Consider the following 17,031-nt stretch of genomic DNA (forward strand, 5'->3'; position numbering starts at 1 on the left):
TCTGTCCATACATTCTTTCCTGATATTAAATTAGTCCAGGGGCTTTTAAAAATTACATCATCTACTCAGACCCCCTTCTTTAGCGAATGGAAATGTGGTGAGAATGGAGAGAAAATCAGAATAACGCACGCTGGTGGAAGTTCCATAATTGAAATCATTATTGCTTCAGACACCAGTGCTTTAATCAGCAGAATCATAAATCAATGCTTCTCACATGTGAAGGTTGAAAAATAAAGGGATGTTAAACAAATTGCTCCTCTTAAAAGGCATGATGCAATTGGAAGCCACTGGAAATGGATAAAAAAGTGCTTTCTGAAGGGACACGTCGCTCTAGCATTTTATCTTCCACTTAATTAAAAAAAATATATTACCTGGTCCTTTCTTAGAAATTACATATTGGAGGTCTATAATGGCTGAGCCTTTAACCCATTTAAAAAATTTACTCCTAGGAACAGTTAATATTTGACGTTTAATTGCTTTTACTTGTTGGAGAAGAAAATATGTTTCTTTCCTTCCTTTCTTGATTGACTTTTCCAAAACTCACCTTGTGGGCTGTGAAGATGGTAGGAAAAATTGACTTTAAGAAATACTCAGTACAGACATATGTGTAGGCAGACATTTTGAGTGTGTGTAGGACTTCTCCGTGAGAGGGTCTGGTAGTTCTCTCTGCACGACTCTGACATGGAGGTGAGATTATCTCCAGTGAATGGTCCAGGTGCTGAGGAGAGGTCTAGAAAGTGTATATGTGTGCACAGGGTTACCTAGGTAGTAAATCAAGGGCATCCTTATTCCATCCACCATGAACAAGTTGCGTGTTTCTAGACATATCTTTTGGTAGGTGTAAGGGGATCAGTGGAGCCAGGACAGACTGCCATGTTGGTGTAGCTAATTCTCACAAGCTACTAGCCAGCACGTGATTCTGAGACATTCACCATATTATCTGTGTGTGTGCACTCGCGTGTGCGCATGCACACACACACACACACACACACACACACACACACACAAAGGCAAGACTTGTGCCTTTCCTGAGAGTGCTTCATGGTGATGGACCTAAAAGAGCTGCCGAATGAACTGTATCAGTCATGTTGACTTGGAAGAGAATCTAATCAGAGTCTTTGCAGAGATGAGCATGAAGGTTGGGCTTCTTCTAGAACAATGCCTGTGTAGACTTTGTGTGAATGTGCTGGCCTTGGTGTCCAAAGGAGGAAAGAAACCATTTATTTGATTTCCACAAGTCAAAAGATTTCCATGTCTGTGCTGTTTGCTTTCCTCCTTTTCCAGGCAATAAATTTAGCACCATAGAGCAAAGTGCTTGCGCTTTCTTTTCTTTTTCTGTCATCCCTTCCCAAAGCTGGTTATTAGCAGAGGCTCTTGAAAAGCTGCTCAAACCAACTGCTTCTCCACATTATCCCTCCAGAGCTCGGGTGACAGGCCTCATCAGGTTTCACCTTCTGTGGCTTGTGGTCACATATGGGCTGGGCTTCCTCCACCTCAAAGGAAAATATTTGTGTGTTGGTCTCATCAGGTTCCTTTTCTCTTAGGACTGGTCCTGCTTGCTCCATCTACACACTGTTGGTTAACAGTGGACCCTCTGACTCTCATGAGGATGACTGGACATGTGACAGAAGACCAGGAGTCCGGGAGGCTGCCCTTTCCTGCTTTAACTTTGTTCTGTCAGAATTGATAAGGTTAGCAACTGTAGAATCAGAGCATGTGGAGAGGGAGAAGGGGAGAAGGAGGAGGAAGAGAGAGAGAGAGAGAGAGAGAGAGAGAGAGAGAGACAGACAGACAGACAGACACACACACACACACACACACACACACAGAAAGACGCTGGAGAAAGTCATTATTTAGGTGTCCTTTTGTTTATTCTCCATCTCAAGCTCCAGTCATCCTTCTGAACCTCCCGCCCCCATCCCTGGGCTAGGATTACAGCCTGGAAAGGCCACACCTGGGCTTTTCCTGAGGGATCTGAACTGAGGTTCTCATGCTCGCTCAGCAGGCATTCTGACCCATTGAGCCGCCTCCCCACCCCTGAGCTGTTTCTGAGATGGGTTGGTACAAGGCTGGGAGAAGGCTCCAGGGAGGAACCTGGTTTGGGACCCGAGAATGGAAATCTACATGATTTACACGTTCGTCCCCATGGATAGGAGACACACAGAAGCCAAAGGTCACCTTTTTAAAAAGTTGTTGTTTTTCCTTTCTTACTCCTTTTCTCTTCTTTTCTGTTTCCTTTTTGCTCATCAATACTAATTCTTATTGTCTAATGAAGAAGAGTGACAAGGTCGTGCCATATTGCTGTCGTAGGGACTGTTGTCAAACCCAAGGACTACACTAATGGCTGCCTCCCCTATCCCTTCCCTCCCCAACCCCTGGGTCTCTTCTGTCTTAGGCTGACCTTAAACTGTCTGTAGCCAAGAACATCCTAAATGTACTGGTACAAAGAGTGCGTGACTGTACTCTTATGTCCAATTTATGCAAGGATGTGGAACGAACCCAGGACTTCATGCATGCAAGACAAGCAGTTCGTAAACTTGAGCTGCGTCTCCAGCCCTTAAATCTTTATAAAAACATGGTTTTGAGCTACCTATGATCTGATGATAATAAGATTGTATAATAATCATGTGGAAAAAGTAAACAGAAGAGCTTATATCCAGGGAAAATAGGCAAATTTGTAAGTGCTTATCTGCAACTAATTAACAAAATGTCCAGTGGTATCAGGAGCTAGGCTTAAAGCTTTCCTGTGCATGAGATGTAGGCGCTGTGTGAATAATCTTCAGCCGAGAGGATCTAATTGATATTCTGCCAGTTTAAGGGAGGCCCGAAGAAACAACTCTTACATAGCGAGGTCCAAAGGTCACAGAAAGGAAAGCATCTAGATCCATTTGAGACTTTTGTCTTGGACTGGGGCCCAGAACAGTGTTTTTAAAAACTTGTTTTATGTGAGAACATATCTGGAAATATTAGTGGAATTTGTGGACACTTTCTCCAGAAAAACACATCCATCAATAACATCTTTGGTGTATCTGTTTACTTTAAGATTTGCCCTGTAAGTTTTCTTTTATCTCTACATACATACATGCATCTATCTATCTATCTATCTATCTATCTATCTATCTATCTATCTATCTATCAATCATTAATCTTACCCACCAATATATCTATCATCTATCTATTTGTATGGAATGTAACACACACACACACACACAGAGAGAGAGAGAGAGAGAGAGAGAGAGAGAGAGAGAGAGAGAGAGAGAGAGAGAGTCCTTTTCCTAGTGCTCCAAACATAGACACAGTTTCTTCAGAACGCATTTCACCCTTGGATGGGTGGCTGAGACTATAAAGTAATGATTCTGAATAATTTAGGCTTCCCCTCCCCCTGTCTCTGACACAGGATTTTTCAGTGTATCCCTGAGTGTTCGGGAACTCATTCTGTAGACCAGGCTAGCCTACAACTCACAGATGACTGCCTGCCTCTAGCTCCCACATGCTGGGATTAAAGGCGAGCACCACGATTGCTCAGCACGTTTCAGTACTTTCAATTATATCATGTTTTTAAACTTTAATTCCCATTTGTTTATTTATGTGTCACACACACACACACACACACACACACACACACACACACACACACCACTGTTCATGTGTAAATCAAAGGAGTCAGTTGTCTCGTGTGGGTTACAGGGGTAAAACTCAGTCTGTGAGGCTTTATGGTGAGCCGTGTAGCTGGTGGGCTAGCTATCCGTCTGCCCTTCAGCATTCTGTTTAATATGACACTTTGTTCTTGTAGATTTCGATTTCCAGTTAAAACCCGCCATCGGGTGTTCAGCAGGACAGTGAAAGAACGCCCGGCACACTGAACCAACAGTCAGAGGTTGAACCTACCAGCAAAGCTGGCTCTGATGGACAAACGCTTCCTAGGGTGAGATTAAGAGCTGCTCTTGTTGGTACACGGAGAAAGGTAGTGTTGTTCCATGCATACGTCATAAGTGCACATGTGTAAGACATAACAGTCCTAGATGACACAATGGGGCAGATGATGCCTGTGTGTGAGTCTCCATGAGGATTCTGAGGCGCAGGGCTCTGGAAGTAGCCTGCCAACTCTCGTTCCCGTGCCTCTGATGAGATTATGCCCACCCCATGACTACTCCGTCTCACAATATTTTTATCATCTGGAAGACGGAAATTATTTTTGCTATTTCCATTTTCTGAAATTGAAAAAATAAAAAAAAAAAACTCTCAGGTGAAATCCCTGAAGACACCAAGTGCTCTCTCCCTATCATGCTTAGAGGTCATCGTCTACCCCAGAAACCATCATCGTCTACCCCAGAAACGTCTCCCCTAGCCGTGCTCTCTGCCTCTGCTACGAAAGATGGCAAAAATTATGTGCACTCATGCATCTGGTCAATTACACAATGCTCCACCAGCAAGGGAAATTCCTTCCCCACTTCAGGTGGTGCACAGTTATGCCCCGGAGCCCAGGACGGGCATGCCTTGTAACTTTTTAACCTAGTTAGTGTAACTGCCAATATTATTCCCGTTCATATAAATGTCTAATCCTTTCTTGAATCTTGCTAGACTATTTCCCTCAATAATATCCTGCAGCAGTGAATTCCAAAGGTGCATTATACGCTGCTTTAAAAATATTTCCTTTATTCGTTTTAAATTTGTTGCCTTTTAACATCGCAACGTGGCCAGTGCTCCTGACTTAAGTGGAACAGGATAAAGACAGGGCTTCACGTCTCCTGGCACTTTCTTACCTATTACTAAACCCCATCTTCTCTCACTATTTTCTGTCTTGTCACTTATAATAGTGATTAAGCGAGGTGATTTGACTAAGTGGTTTTATGCTACCTGGGACACAGAGCAGGCATTGGTCCAAAAGCTGTTCTTGATACTCAGTGTGATTTATTAAATAAATATTTACCCAGTACCTATTTGTGTAGGAACTGTTTCAGTTTTGGAGAGACAGCTTTGAATAAGACTAGGCCATTGTTCAGAAGGACCTGACTTTTCTTGAGAGGAAATGGGCAGTAACATAGTGTATAAATTATAAGGTGCCATTTCAGGGTCAAAAAAGATCTATCCATCCTCCACATCCTCAAAGTCTACCCGACTTGGCCTGGTTTCTTGCTGGTTTTTTCCCCCCCTTCTAAAATCTGTAGCACTACAATTATTTACATAGCATCTACATTGCATTGAGTATAACTATCTGCAAATCATTAACGTGCACGCAAGCATGCGCATACATTATATCAAGTTCCATATCATGCAATTGAAGGGACTTGAACACTGTGTGAGTTCAGGGTCCTTGGGTGAACAGGGGGTAGTTGGGTCAGGCCACCTCTCAGACGTCTATATGACATCCCAGAAGATGTCTCTGTGGCTCTGTGGTTTTTGTTAAGTATGTGAATGAACCAAGACTATGAAAGGTCATTTTAGTAACCTTGTCACACTAGGTCTGGAAGGAACAGTTCTCTAATGCTTCTCATAACTCCCAAGCGTGTTGGAGTAGATGAAGGAAGGAATTTAGCCAGAAAGATTCCAGTTGCAAGACCTAAGGTGCTCTATCTAAGCAGCTAGGTGACCTTGGGCAGGTCACCTTATTGCTTGCACCCAAATCATTCTTCTTCATAAAAATAGGAAGAAAGTTTTCTTCTTTCTTGGGACTTTAAGTATTTAGGTACCGTTATCTGAAGTTCTCTCTCTCTCTCTCTCTCTCTCTCTCTCTCTCTCTCTCTCTCTTACATTCTTTCTACAGTCTAGTCATTATTTGCCTCCATGTCCACCTTCTGACAGTTCCTCATCCCATTCCTCCTCCTCTGTCTCCAAGAGGGATGTTCCCACCCCCCCCCAGGCCTCCCCACTCCCTGGGGCCTTGGAAGTTCTTTAAAAACTGCCAAATGATGTAAATGCTGTAGAACTTTGGACTTCATTTTATTTAAAAAATTGTTTCTAGATAAGGTCTTGAGCAGTCCAGGCTGACCTCACATTCATTAAAAAGCTGGGGATGACCTTGAACGCCTGATTCTTCACATTTGCCTCTCAAGTGCTGGGATGACAGGTGTGTGCCTCCATGTCCCTTTATATAGTGCTGGGAGTCAATGCCAGGACTTCCTGCATTCTAGTCAAACACTTTCCAGACCAAGGTACATCCTGCGACTAAGAGATCTGGTTATCCTTGCAATCGTTCTTACACAGGATTTACTTCAGCCGTGTGCCAAAAGCCACGCCCACAGCTGCACCAACTATCTGGTCTTTGATTCTTCCTTGTTTTCTCTGTGCTTTCTCAGTTCCTTAACTTATCCCTGCTTCTACTGACTGCCCATCAATGGCTCCTTGAAAGTGTCCGCCCTCAGCGCTAGCTTTGGGCATCTTCCTGAGCTTGTGATCTGTTTCTTAAGGATTTCAAAGATGGAGTCACACGGAGTTCTTACTCGTTGGCACTGAAGGTGATTGCTTGCTTTTACTTTAGTTAATGCTTCTTCATCTGGGGTCAGATTATCCTGCTGTCTACACATAAAGGCAGAGTCCTTGCCTGAATTTCTGAGTCAATCCCTCCCTAGAAACCACACTTTGACCCAATTACCTGTCTTTAGCTTTCCCAGGACTACATTCCAATGTGGTATGTATATACCACTTCCTTGTGTAGCCTCTCACGATTCTTTCTACTTGTTCCTTAATGTAACCCCCGTCCCCCCCTTACAGAGGGAATTTGAAGTAGAGTCATGCACCACCCTGCATAATCATGTATTTAAAAGGCATCTCAATAAATTATTAGGATTGTTTACATGCATGGTTCGAATTTACTGGCAAATTGCTCGGGCCTTGGTTTGAGGATGTAGCTGCAGGCCAGGCTCCTTCTGGGTGAAAGTCTGAAATAGGAGAGGTTGCCCTTTAGTGTCGCTCACCAGCACTTCCTCTGCCTGGTTCCTGGCCTTTCAACACTTCCCTCCTTTCCCTGCCCTGAATAACTCGGAGGGGCTGACAGGCCTTTTGCACCTTCATGTGAAGACATTTTGTGGGTCTCTTCCCAGATCCACCCCTAACCAAGGTGAGGTGCGCAAAGAAATAAATCTTCAATGGTATAATTTTAGATGCTCTGGCAGCTGGAGAGGGCAGCTATTTTGAGCTGTAGGGCTTTCTCCTTGACCCGAGGCGACACGGTTTTGCCTGTTGCTAGAGTAGCCAGCCAACCCTGCAGAGTGTCCTTTTAGCCGCATGCTTGCAGTTCCTGGGGTAGCTTCTTCATGCCCTCTACTGAGGTCCGCGCTCATCCAGAATTTTGTGTCCTCGCCTCGTGCAGGGACAAGCGTCTGTTGACAGGTGCTGATGTTAGGCTCGTTGCAGTGTAACACTCCAGCACAGTCTTTGGAGTCACTATAGATGGAGCAGACCCCTCCATGCAGAAGATGGAGGAAAACTGATGGTCCAGTTTCTGTGTGTTCCCCAGTCTCCATGGTTTATCAGCTGCTTGGCCACCATGGTATGAGTCACCTCAACTTGGATCCAGGCAGGTCTCCAGACCACAGTGTCTCTGCCTCACCACCTACACTGCCTGGCTGGAGGCTGTGTGTGTTCATGATGTCTCTTCTGACCACCCTGCTTGCTGTCTTCCGCAGGCTCCTTCCTGATGCAGCTGCTATCTGCAGACCTCCTGGACTGCCCTGGGAAGGGAGTGGGAGCTCCTGCCACAGATGGGCGGAACATCGGCAAGAAGGGTTAAAAGTGGCCAAAAATAACAGTGCCTTCCAGATGAGGTGACCTCAGAGCCAAGAGCATCATGGGGTAGAGTATCTTGTTCTTAGTTTTATGACCTAAAAAGTACACAGAAGATGCAAAGATACTACAGAGAGAAGGAACAAAGTCTGCAGGGAACAGGGAAAGGCGATTAGCTATCATATTTTTTTTTAATTGAATTTTGTTGCGCATGAACGCAAAAGAAAACACGGCCTTTTAATACATGTTTGAAGAGAGACCTAGCTATATAGATAGATAGATGATAGATAAGTAGATAGGTGATAGATGATCGATAGATAGGAAAGTAGATAGATAGAATAGATGATAGATAGACAAAACTATGCACACTAGAAGAGCAAAAGGAGAAAAAGGTAGAGACAAGACTGCCTTCCTTCGTTTGCTATTGAAACAAACTTAATAAATCCTCATTGAGAATCAAGTATGTGTGGTTCTATTACCTTTCGGTACAACATACCACCCTAAAACTTACTAATATAAAAACACGACCTTCACTGTATCACAACCAGTCGTGGTTCTGAGGGTCACCTGGGAGGAGCTGGGTGGTCTCAGAGGCTTTCCTGACATTGAGGCTGGCAGGTAGCTAAGGCTGACTTTTCTATGGCTCCCTTTTGCACTTCTGGTGCTTGATGCTGGTCAGCGATTGTCGCTCCCTCAGATGGGGGAATGCCCGAACAGGGTCATTCCCTGCAGTCTGAGTTGCCTTGCCATCTCGTTGTTATCCTTCTTGCAGCTGCTCAGTGGTTAAAAAGTGAATGTCCCAGGACAAGGTAGAAACGTAATCATGGTGTAGCTGAGTTGGCTTCACCACTCACGAGGCCAGCTCAGGTTCAAGAGGTGGACACAGAGATCTCAGAGATGCATCTCTGGAGTTTCAAAATGTTGCGGCACCTGTAAACATCTTAAACCTTCCAAGACATTTAACCAAACCAGGATGTCAGCTGACCTGATGCCAATTTTCTAAGATCATGTGTCTAGCTGAAGCTATAAAAAAATCAGTAAAGGACCGGGAATGTAGTCCAGTAGTACAGCACTTGCCCTACGTACAAGGAGCACTACCTCTGCAAAGAAAGTAACCAAGGGTATGTTCTGTGGGAAGGAATAAAATATCTACAGGCCAGGGCTATGCGGCAGTGGATGAGTGTATTTAAGGAATACGCTCGAAGAACTGTGTGCTGTGGTGCACACCTATAATCACAGCATGGTGTGTGTGTGTGTGTGTGTGTGTGTGTGTGTGTGTGGCCAGACGGGGCCTTATAGAGGAAAACTCTGAGTTGAAACAAACAAACAAACAAAGAAACAAATGCAACAAACAAAACCTCCCAACCTTTGCATATGTAGAGATCATAGGCCCAAAGCCATTAGGAAAGGCCTATGGCTACTTCCTACCGTTGGAGAGACTTGAAAAGGCCAACTGAAGGACACTGAGACATAGTGTCTAGCATCTTTAAAAGGAAGAGTGGGTGTTTTTGCCAGCCATGCTCAGGCCTGCACTCTTGCTGGCAGTAACTTTGCTGTATGTTCCCGGCCTTCTGCTGTCCTGCCTCACCTGGCTCCCGCCAGCTGTTCTGTGTTTCGAGCACATTGTTCTGCTCTGGTTGTAAAACTCTTCCCGCTCCCTGAGTGTTCTGAAGTGGAGGTCGTCCTTTATTGTATGAAGACCAGCCTTCTCTCTCTCTGCTTACTGAAGAACAGTGGGCATCTCCCGGTCCTTTCATATCTCATTCCTCAAGCTCATCGCTTGCAATATCTATTTTTACTTTGCTCCCCCGCTTGGTGACCCCTGTCTCTTGTTCTCTAGAATCCTGTCTTGTTTTCTGCATGTCTCACACTTTTCCTCTCTGCTCTGATCTGTCTTAACCTAGCAGCTAGTGGCCTGCCAATCACAGGACATCAGCATGCGCAGAGCCCAGCATCTTCTCCAGGTTCAGCTTTTACATCTTCCTTTGGAGGGCCTACTCCGATCTCAGGACCGCAGGTGAGGTGCTATCTTTGGTAAGCATTTTCTCCGTCTAGTCACCACTAAAAGCACTTTTCATCTGGACCTTTAGTCTCTGAATACCAACCAGGGTGGAAGTCACCTTTAATCCTCACAGAGGTTGAGTTTCTTTCCTCTTAGTACAAAGCCACATATATCCACTGTGGAGAATTTAGAACACACAGAAAAGCAAAATTATATTTGTGTGCACCATGACTACCCTTTGATGTGGGCCCTGCTCGATATGATGATTTTTATAGACAAAACCCAGCCACACTTAGATGGGAAATACTTTCTTCTGAGCTGCTTGCTGGCTGGTAGAACCAGTTCCATGGAATGTCAGTGCCAGGCCCCAGCTGATTGGCATAGGGCTGGCTATCGCCCTGGTTGGGCATGTATCTGCTCTTTCTTTCAGATTCAATCAGATAGTGTCTGAGACTGGACCTATAATATCTCACTGAGGTAGGATTAGTCACTGTGCCTGGAAACTTAGCGCTTTGCTGGGGAAGGTGGTTTGTAGGAGAGAATAGGGGAGACTGTGAGACACTGAGGGAAAGTCAGAGTTAAAGGAAGCAGAACACCACACACCTGGTCCCAGTGTTCTCCGTGACTTTTCTCAGGTGGCCTTGCCTCCGGATCTTGACTCTGTCCTTGAGCAGTGTCTCTGAGATGCCGGTACCTGCATCTAACCATGCCTGCCCAAGAGGATTGCTTTTTGTAAACTCCCTTTGCAATGAATAATAGACTTTCTCTGTGTATCATCTGATCATCCAGATTATAATTTTCAATATGGTAGGTCAAGTGCTGTGGGGGGAGGGGCACTGCAGCTAATGTGAGCAGCTTGAGCTCTGGTTTGGAATAACACTGAGTTCACAGGCCCTTCCTCATCTCCTTTGCTGTGTGATTCAGTCAGCCGATGAACACTATTTATCTCAGTATTTTCATCTGTAAAATGGAAAATCTCAAGAAATCTTAGAGTTCCTAGACTTAAACTTGCAGTATAGCAGAGGGTGACCTTACATTCCTGACTCTCTTGCCCTCATGTCCACGACGTGCTGGGTGATCTGACCTGGTGCTGTTGTTAACAATCACAAACGGTTCTCTGTCAACAGTCTTCCTAGTTTTAAAACACGACAGTAAGAATTCTTTCAGAGCTGAGCCTTTAGGCATTGGTACTCCTTGGGCTGAGTGACCCCCACCCTGAAACACTGGACCAGAGATCATGAGCATGAAAAATGCCTAAGTGTGGTTCCCGCATCACTGCTGCCTGTGGAGTGTCTGCTACCCAAGTCTCTGCCATCCTTATCCCTGCCCTTTCTGTGGCTTTGGAGAAAGTGCATTTCCTTCCATGTCTGCGGTGTGATCTATACTCAACTTCCAACGAAACAAAGACTGTCACATCTGACCTCCGGAGCTCTTTCAGGTGAGATTTAAAACCACTCAGCTATGCCACTTTCCTGTCAGTTAGGCTCAGCGATAAGACAGGGCCTATGGGTTTGATTTCCAGGTTGCCAACCACATTGGGCGCTTTGCAACTCTAGTGTGGAAAGTTCCAGATGGCTCTAACGAAGTCAGATATTGGTTGACTTTTAACCATACCGATAAGCTGTTTAGATTTTATTACGTGTTCTGAGAAATAGGATCGTTCAGAATGTGAACACTTTTATTCTATGCTGTGTCTGGAGTCACCTGCAGACCTCACAGCTTGGGAGAACGTGGGTGTGGGACTTAGTGAGCTACTTTTATTTATTTTCTTAGGTTTAGTTTTTAAAAAGACAACATCTCATTGTGCAGCCTGGAATTTGTCGCACATTTCAGGCTGGTCTTGAACTCTTGGAGATCTGCCTGCCTCTGCCAATCAGTGCTGGGACTAAGGGTGTGCACCACCACTCCTGGCTTGTGGCCTGCTTTTCGAGGTCCACATTATGCTGTGCACTCAGGGGAAGGAAAAGACTACCCACGTGACCCTCGTCCTTAAGGACCAGAATGTATTGGGGAAATGGATATATGGTCAACTATAAGGGAAAGGAATCCTATCAGGATGGGGCCGTGCATCTTTGAGAAAGTCCAGAATCAAGTATTTCAAGAGTCAAGGTCTATAAATTTAGTCATCCAGTCCTTTAAATTTTTTATTTGGCTCAAAGTGATAGAATTCCGGTTGGTCTTTTTGTCTGCTTGCTTGATTGCTTTGTTAACGTCCAACAAGGATCACCAGGAAATATTTAGGCAAAGATTTTTGTCTTTGGAAACATGAAGGAATTGGCAATATTGAGATGCAGTCTAATAGGTAGTAGGCAGAGGGAGTTTCAGTAGCAAAGAGAGGTTAGTGTTTTAGTTCATAAAGGAGTTTTTCATTGTTGTTGTCTTAAACCATTGACATACCTTGAATAAGGCCTGTTGTCTGAGGCCTTATTCATTTCTGCTAGCTATATGTGAGATGCAGCCAGAGCTTAGGGGAGAAGACCTTGTTCTCTTACAAGGTGTCAGGGAAGGCTTAGCAGATTCTGCCAGAGAGAGGGCAGGTAGGATGAGAAGGAATTTGAAAATGATGGGGTTAAATACAGAAGGGCCTTCGAACAACGGGAAAGAGACTAAGACTGCATAGATGTGTACTGTATGACTCAGAGAATGACAGCTATGGATCTTTCTTGAGACTTGTGTTCTACACATCTGTGGGCAGGAACTGGCGAAAGCCGGACCTACAGCAATATAAGGGAGAAGATGCAGGTGGGAGGAATGGCTGAAGAGATTGTCCGTAACCATCACAGGATAAAGCTGGAAGAGAGTCCCAGGCTTTGTTAACTACAAAACTGACAACCCTACTGTTAGGATGCTGTGCTTACAAGGGCTTCAGAACAGTTCCCAAGGCACATTTGAAGCATCATTGGGACTCACTGTAGGGATGCTGGGAGAGCAGAGTGGTTAGAGACAAGTGCCCTGGCCATGGGAGAGCAGAGTGGTTAGAGACAAGTGCCCTGGCCATGGGAGAGCAGAGTGGTTAGAGGCAACTGCTCTGGCCATGCAATGGAGCTGGTGGTTCTTCCCCAAGGTAACCTCTGCTCTTTTAGAGAAAGGTCTTGAAGTGGGAATTCCCAGCCTCATAGACCAGGCCTTTTTCATGGAACCTCTAGCCATAGGTTTTCCCTTCCTTCTTTTAATTCTCAGACGCTCTGTGCATGTTGGTGCCATAACTCCAAACAGCTACATGCAAGGTATTGCAAACAGTGTATTTTAAGTTCCTTAGGGACAGGAGGAATTATGTTTTATTTATATATGTGTATATATACATACATATCTGCTATATATATGCTATATATGTATATATATGTTTTAAATATACACATTTGTATGTGTGCCTGTGTGTGTGTGTGTGTGTGTGTGTGTGTGTGTGTGTGTGTGTGTGTGTGATAAATTGCTTTGTTGAGTCCAGTCCTTCGGTAAATGAATAAATTTCAAAATTATTTTTTCTAGATCATTCCTCCTTCAGCATATAATGTGGAAGTTAGTGGCAAGTTAAATACTCTTTCTTTCAAAATGTGAAAATAATTTCCTTAAACAATCTACTCGAAACTATCTTGAACTATAAAGAAAAGGAAGCCTGGGAAGTTGTTTCGAAACGGCAAAGCCTTTAAGAGTCAATGTCACATTTATTGCTATAAAATATTTTTCTCTCTCTGTTAGACATCTGGATCCCATTACGTACAGTATTGGGTACTTGAGTTCAGCAGCCATTTTGCATACTAAGCAGGGTGCACACAAAATCCCCACAGACATCACCAGTACACATTTGCTCCGTGTGATTCTTACTTTACATTCACAGGCGACTCCCCTCTCACCGACTCAGTGCTTACCGTTAACATTTTTTGAAGTTCTTTTTTTCCTCACTTATCTGAAGGACCAAGTTCTGTATATTTGAAAGATAAAGAGTGTCAAATTCATGGTGCCTTTTGCTTTCTGTCTTGTATGGGCCAACTCTCTATAATCTGGTGCCGAAGTCAAGGAAACAGCTAGATCTTAAAGTCTATCTTCACTAGTAACGCTGACCCAGAAATGAGAAACACAATATGGAATGTTTGCTAATGAGTCATGAATTTTCTTATAATTGCTTCCACATTCAGGATAGTTCCCTTAAACCATGTAATCTCGACATATCCTCAAACAATCCCATGTGTTGTAAATGATTTTGTTTTATTTCTTGGGTTACTGTTAAGGGCTTATTTTCTGGTTCATTTCATTTTCTTAAAGAAAACCACATACTCATGTGCTTTTATACACATGCAACAAGGGAAACATACATGCTCCTGTGATTTCTTTTTTTGCCTCAGTTTCCACCTATGGTCTGGAAATCAAAATAATCACATCGGTGAAGACTATATTCGGGTCCCAACTCAAGCCTGTGAGAACTAGAGCTAGCGCCGAGCGATGCATCAGCCAACGGGCGTCTGCCCCTTTGCTAGGCTTCGGTATCCATAGTGGGAGAGACAGATACAAGCAGCCTTCAGTACAGTAATAATGGAGAATTAAATACGACTTTTAAAAACTGCTCACATTATAAAGTGATCTATTAGCATTATGTGACTGGAGCACTTAACGTGACTGATTCTAATTGCAAGACTTGGCCCACAGCAAGCGTTAAAGAGCTGCAAGGGTGTGAAGGCATTTCATCTCTTTGGAGATATTTTTAAGTGGGTTTTCTTCGGAATAAAGCTTCATTCCTGCTGCACAAAGGTTGTGTGGATGGAATCTCTCAGCTCAGATGGAATCAGGGGTAATTATCGTTTCTTCTTTGATTCAGTCAATCAATAAACCGAGGAACAGCAGCGTCTTTGCACGCATCCTCCTTTGCATTCAGAGCTCACGAATGTCATGCAGAGGATGCAGGGCTTGATGCCCACCCCTGATGAGCTTTACCAGGGAGTAGAAAGATTCTCTTATAAGTCTGTTTCCGTAAAACCATCTTTGAGCCATGATGGTGGGTCTGTGAGATGAAACTATTCTGTAACATCTTGAACTGAGCCTAAAATGCATAGGTTATCACAACAGTGGGGATCCTGGGTACACACACACACACACACACACACACACACACACACACACACACACACACAGACTCTAGGTATACCTAATAAGGAGTTTACAGGTTTCAGAAAAAGTAGGAAAAGAGAGGAATGCCATTCAGCCTTGGGTGGAATTGTAATTTGTTTATGCTACTTAGGGTTTTTAGTTAGTTTGTTTTTGCTTTCGTCCCATCAAAGACAGACGTTCTATTAACTATACACCATTGGAAACCGTAGATGTGGTACTGAAGGCATCCTTGTTGAATGCCCACGTTTAAGTAGGTTAAGCTTTGCTGGAATAGTTCCTTGATCGGCATGCATAGGGATTTCCGGTTGGTGGTTTTCAGATCTCCCAGCTAATGAAAAAAATCGCCAGACTATACTTCCCAAATTTAAAGTGATGACCCACATAGTTATCCAAGTAGCCAACAGCAAGCTTTTGAATAATTGATTAAAAACCCCAGTGAAACTGTTAGGCTGTGGATTTCAACTTTATGTTAAATGCATTGTCCTGAGCAGTAAACCCAGGGCCTTAGGCATGCTCGGCAAGTGTTCAACCGTCCAGCTACAGTTCCAATCAGCAACCTTGTGTATTGAAAAGGTCTACTTTTTAAAAATTAACATTATTTTGCAAAGGGCAGCACCTGGTAGAAAGACATTTAAAGGCAGTCAGACTTACTGCCAAGTGGTTTTTGGTTTTGTTTTCATGTAAAGGTTTTGTTAATTGATCCTTGTAGCTTCTAAGTGTTTTTTGGGTTCCCAAACCTTGAATCTGCAGAATGGAGTGGACATGCATGTCATTGACCTGGATTAGGAGAGCAGGCAATGAGAAGAGGATCAGAACCATTGGCACTTTGTTAACAGAAACACCATTTTAAGGATATCCTCGAATTGGGCAAAAATAATGCTTCTTCCTCTTAAATGCCAACAATGTGAAGAATGCAATGTGAAGAATGGTGGCCAGCATCTGGCCACTGCTTTTCTCACATAGAGTCTAATATGAATAAATAAGTCTAAAAATTGCTTGTTTGAAGGGGGCAAAATGGCTTGCTGGGGGAAATGTATGATGAACAAATGTGAGATCCCAGTCTGAATCCCTGGAACCCACATAAATCTGGTCACGGTATCCCATCTGTAATCCCATGACTCTGACAATGAAATGGGAGCTGGGGAATTTTTGGAAGCTCATGGGTGAGCTATCCTGGTATACTCAGAGGTGAATGAAAACAGACCTTGTTTCACATGAGGTAGGAGGCAAGGACCAACATCCAAGATTATTGTCTGACCTCCCCATATGTACCTTGGAGTACTTCACATGCACATGCACGCACACACACACACACACACACACACACACACACACACACACATATCCCATATACATGAATATATATATCCCACATACATAAGACTATTTTATTGATTTATACATAAGACTGATTTATTGATAGTGGTGGTGTGAATGAGAAGCAGGGCCTTGTGCATGGTGCTCCTTAGACCCGATGCACCAACAGGAAGAGCATCTCTCATCAGTGAATATTGGCAGTGTGCAGGATTTTTCAATGTTGTGGTTTTATGCATCTTGTGGTGGGCTAATGAGGCAGTGCTGGTCCCATTAAAGCAGATCTTTTATGTTTTGTTATTTCAATAAACTTAAAAGACTTGCATTAACAACCAACCATGGAAAAGCCCCTTTGACAAACATGTGATACAGGGATGAAAATGGGGATGATTCCTTCCAGAAACTCACAGGGAAGGGTAGGAAGAAGCCACAACTGAAACAGAAGGTCACGTATCATAGCACACACCCAACAAATCACACACATGCACTTCTCCAAGTGCTGGGTGCTATGTTCAGTCATTAAGGGTAGAATTGGAAAATGAGATGAGGGCTACTTTCCTTTCTTCTTCATTTCCCTTTTCCCCACGGATTCATGGCCAAGTGGAGTGCAGGAGGGGTCAAGACTGTGAAGAGGCAACGTCAACCACACACGGTCATAGGAAGCTTGGATTCTGAGTGGGTACCTAGTAGTCAGATAAAAGGCTGTGAGAAAGTGACTAAGGGGCATGGCATGTGCTCAAAGTGAGTGTGTAAGGATATAGAAAATAATGAGATCTTAGGCTCCATCTAGTCCCATGGTTCTCAACCTGGGGGTCACGACTCCTTTGGGGGGTGTGTCACAGACCCGTTCACAGGGGTCATCTAAAACCATCAAAAACACAAATGTTTACATC

At 43.9% G+C, this 17,031-nt stretch overlaps 1 protein-coding gene and 1 long non-coding RNA gene across 6 annotated transcripts in view; both read left to right on the plus strand.

Annotated features, from left to right (window-relative positions):
• Positions 1–681: 681 nt before the first annotated feature.
• On the plus strand, positions 682–8,174 carry LOC148007720 (uncharacterized). The gene is made up of 3 exons (XR_015648748.1): positions 682–687; positions 7,343–7,488; positions 7,627–8,174. It is a non-coding gene; the product is annotated as an uncharacterized LOC148007720 (long non-coding RNA).
• A 1,575-nt stretch (positions 8,175–9,749) lies between these two features.
• Srsf7-ps1 (serine and arginine rich splicing factor 7, pseudogene 1) overlaps positions 9,750–17,031 on the plus strand; it is a 170,784-nt gene continuing 163,502 nt past the window's right edge. For 2 of the 5 annotated variants that reach the window (XR_015647090.1, XR_015647092.1), the window contains exon 1: positions 10,337–11,162. The gene's annotated coding sequence lies outside the window, so the exon portion shown is untranslated. Of the gene's footprint in view, positions 11,163–17,031 lie in introns of all 5 variants that reach the window. The other 3 variants (XR_015647095.1, XR_015647091.1, XR_015647093.1) reach the window with 3 other exon arrangements.

Source organism: Rattus norvegicus, chromosome 1 (assembly GCF_021556685.1).
Source record: "Rattus norvegicus strain SHRSP/BbbUtx chromosome 1, alternate assembly SHRSP_T2T, whole genome shotgun sequence".
Taxonomy (NCBI): Eukaryota; Metazoa; Chordata; class Mammalia; order Rodentia; family Muridae; genus Rattus; species Rattus norvegicus.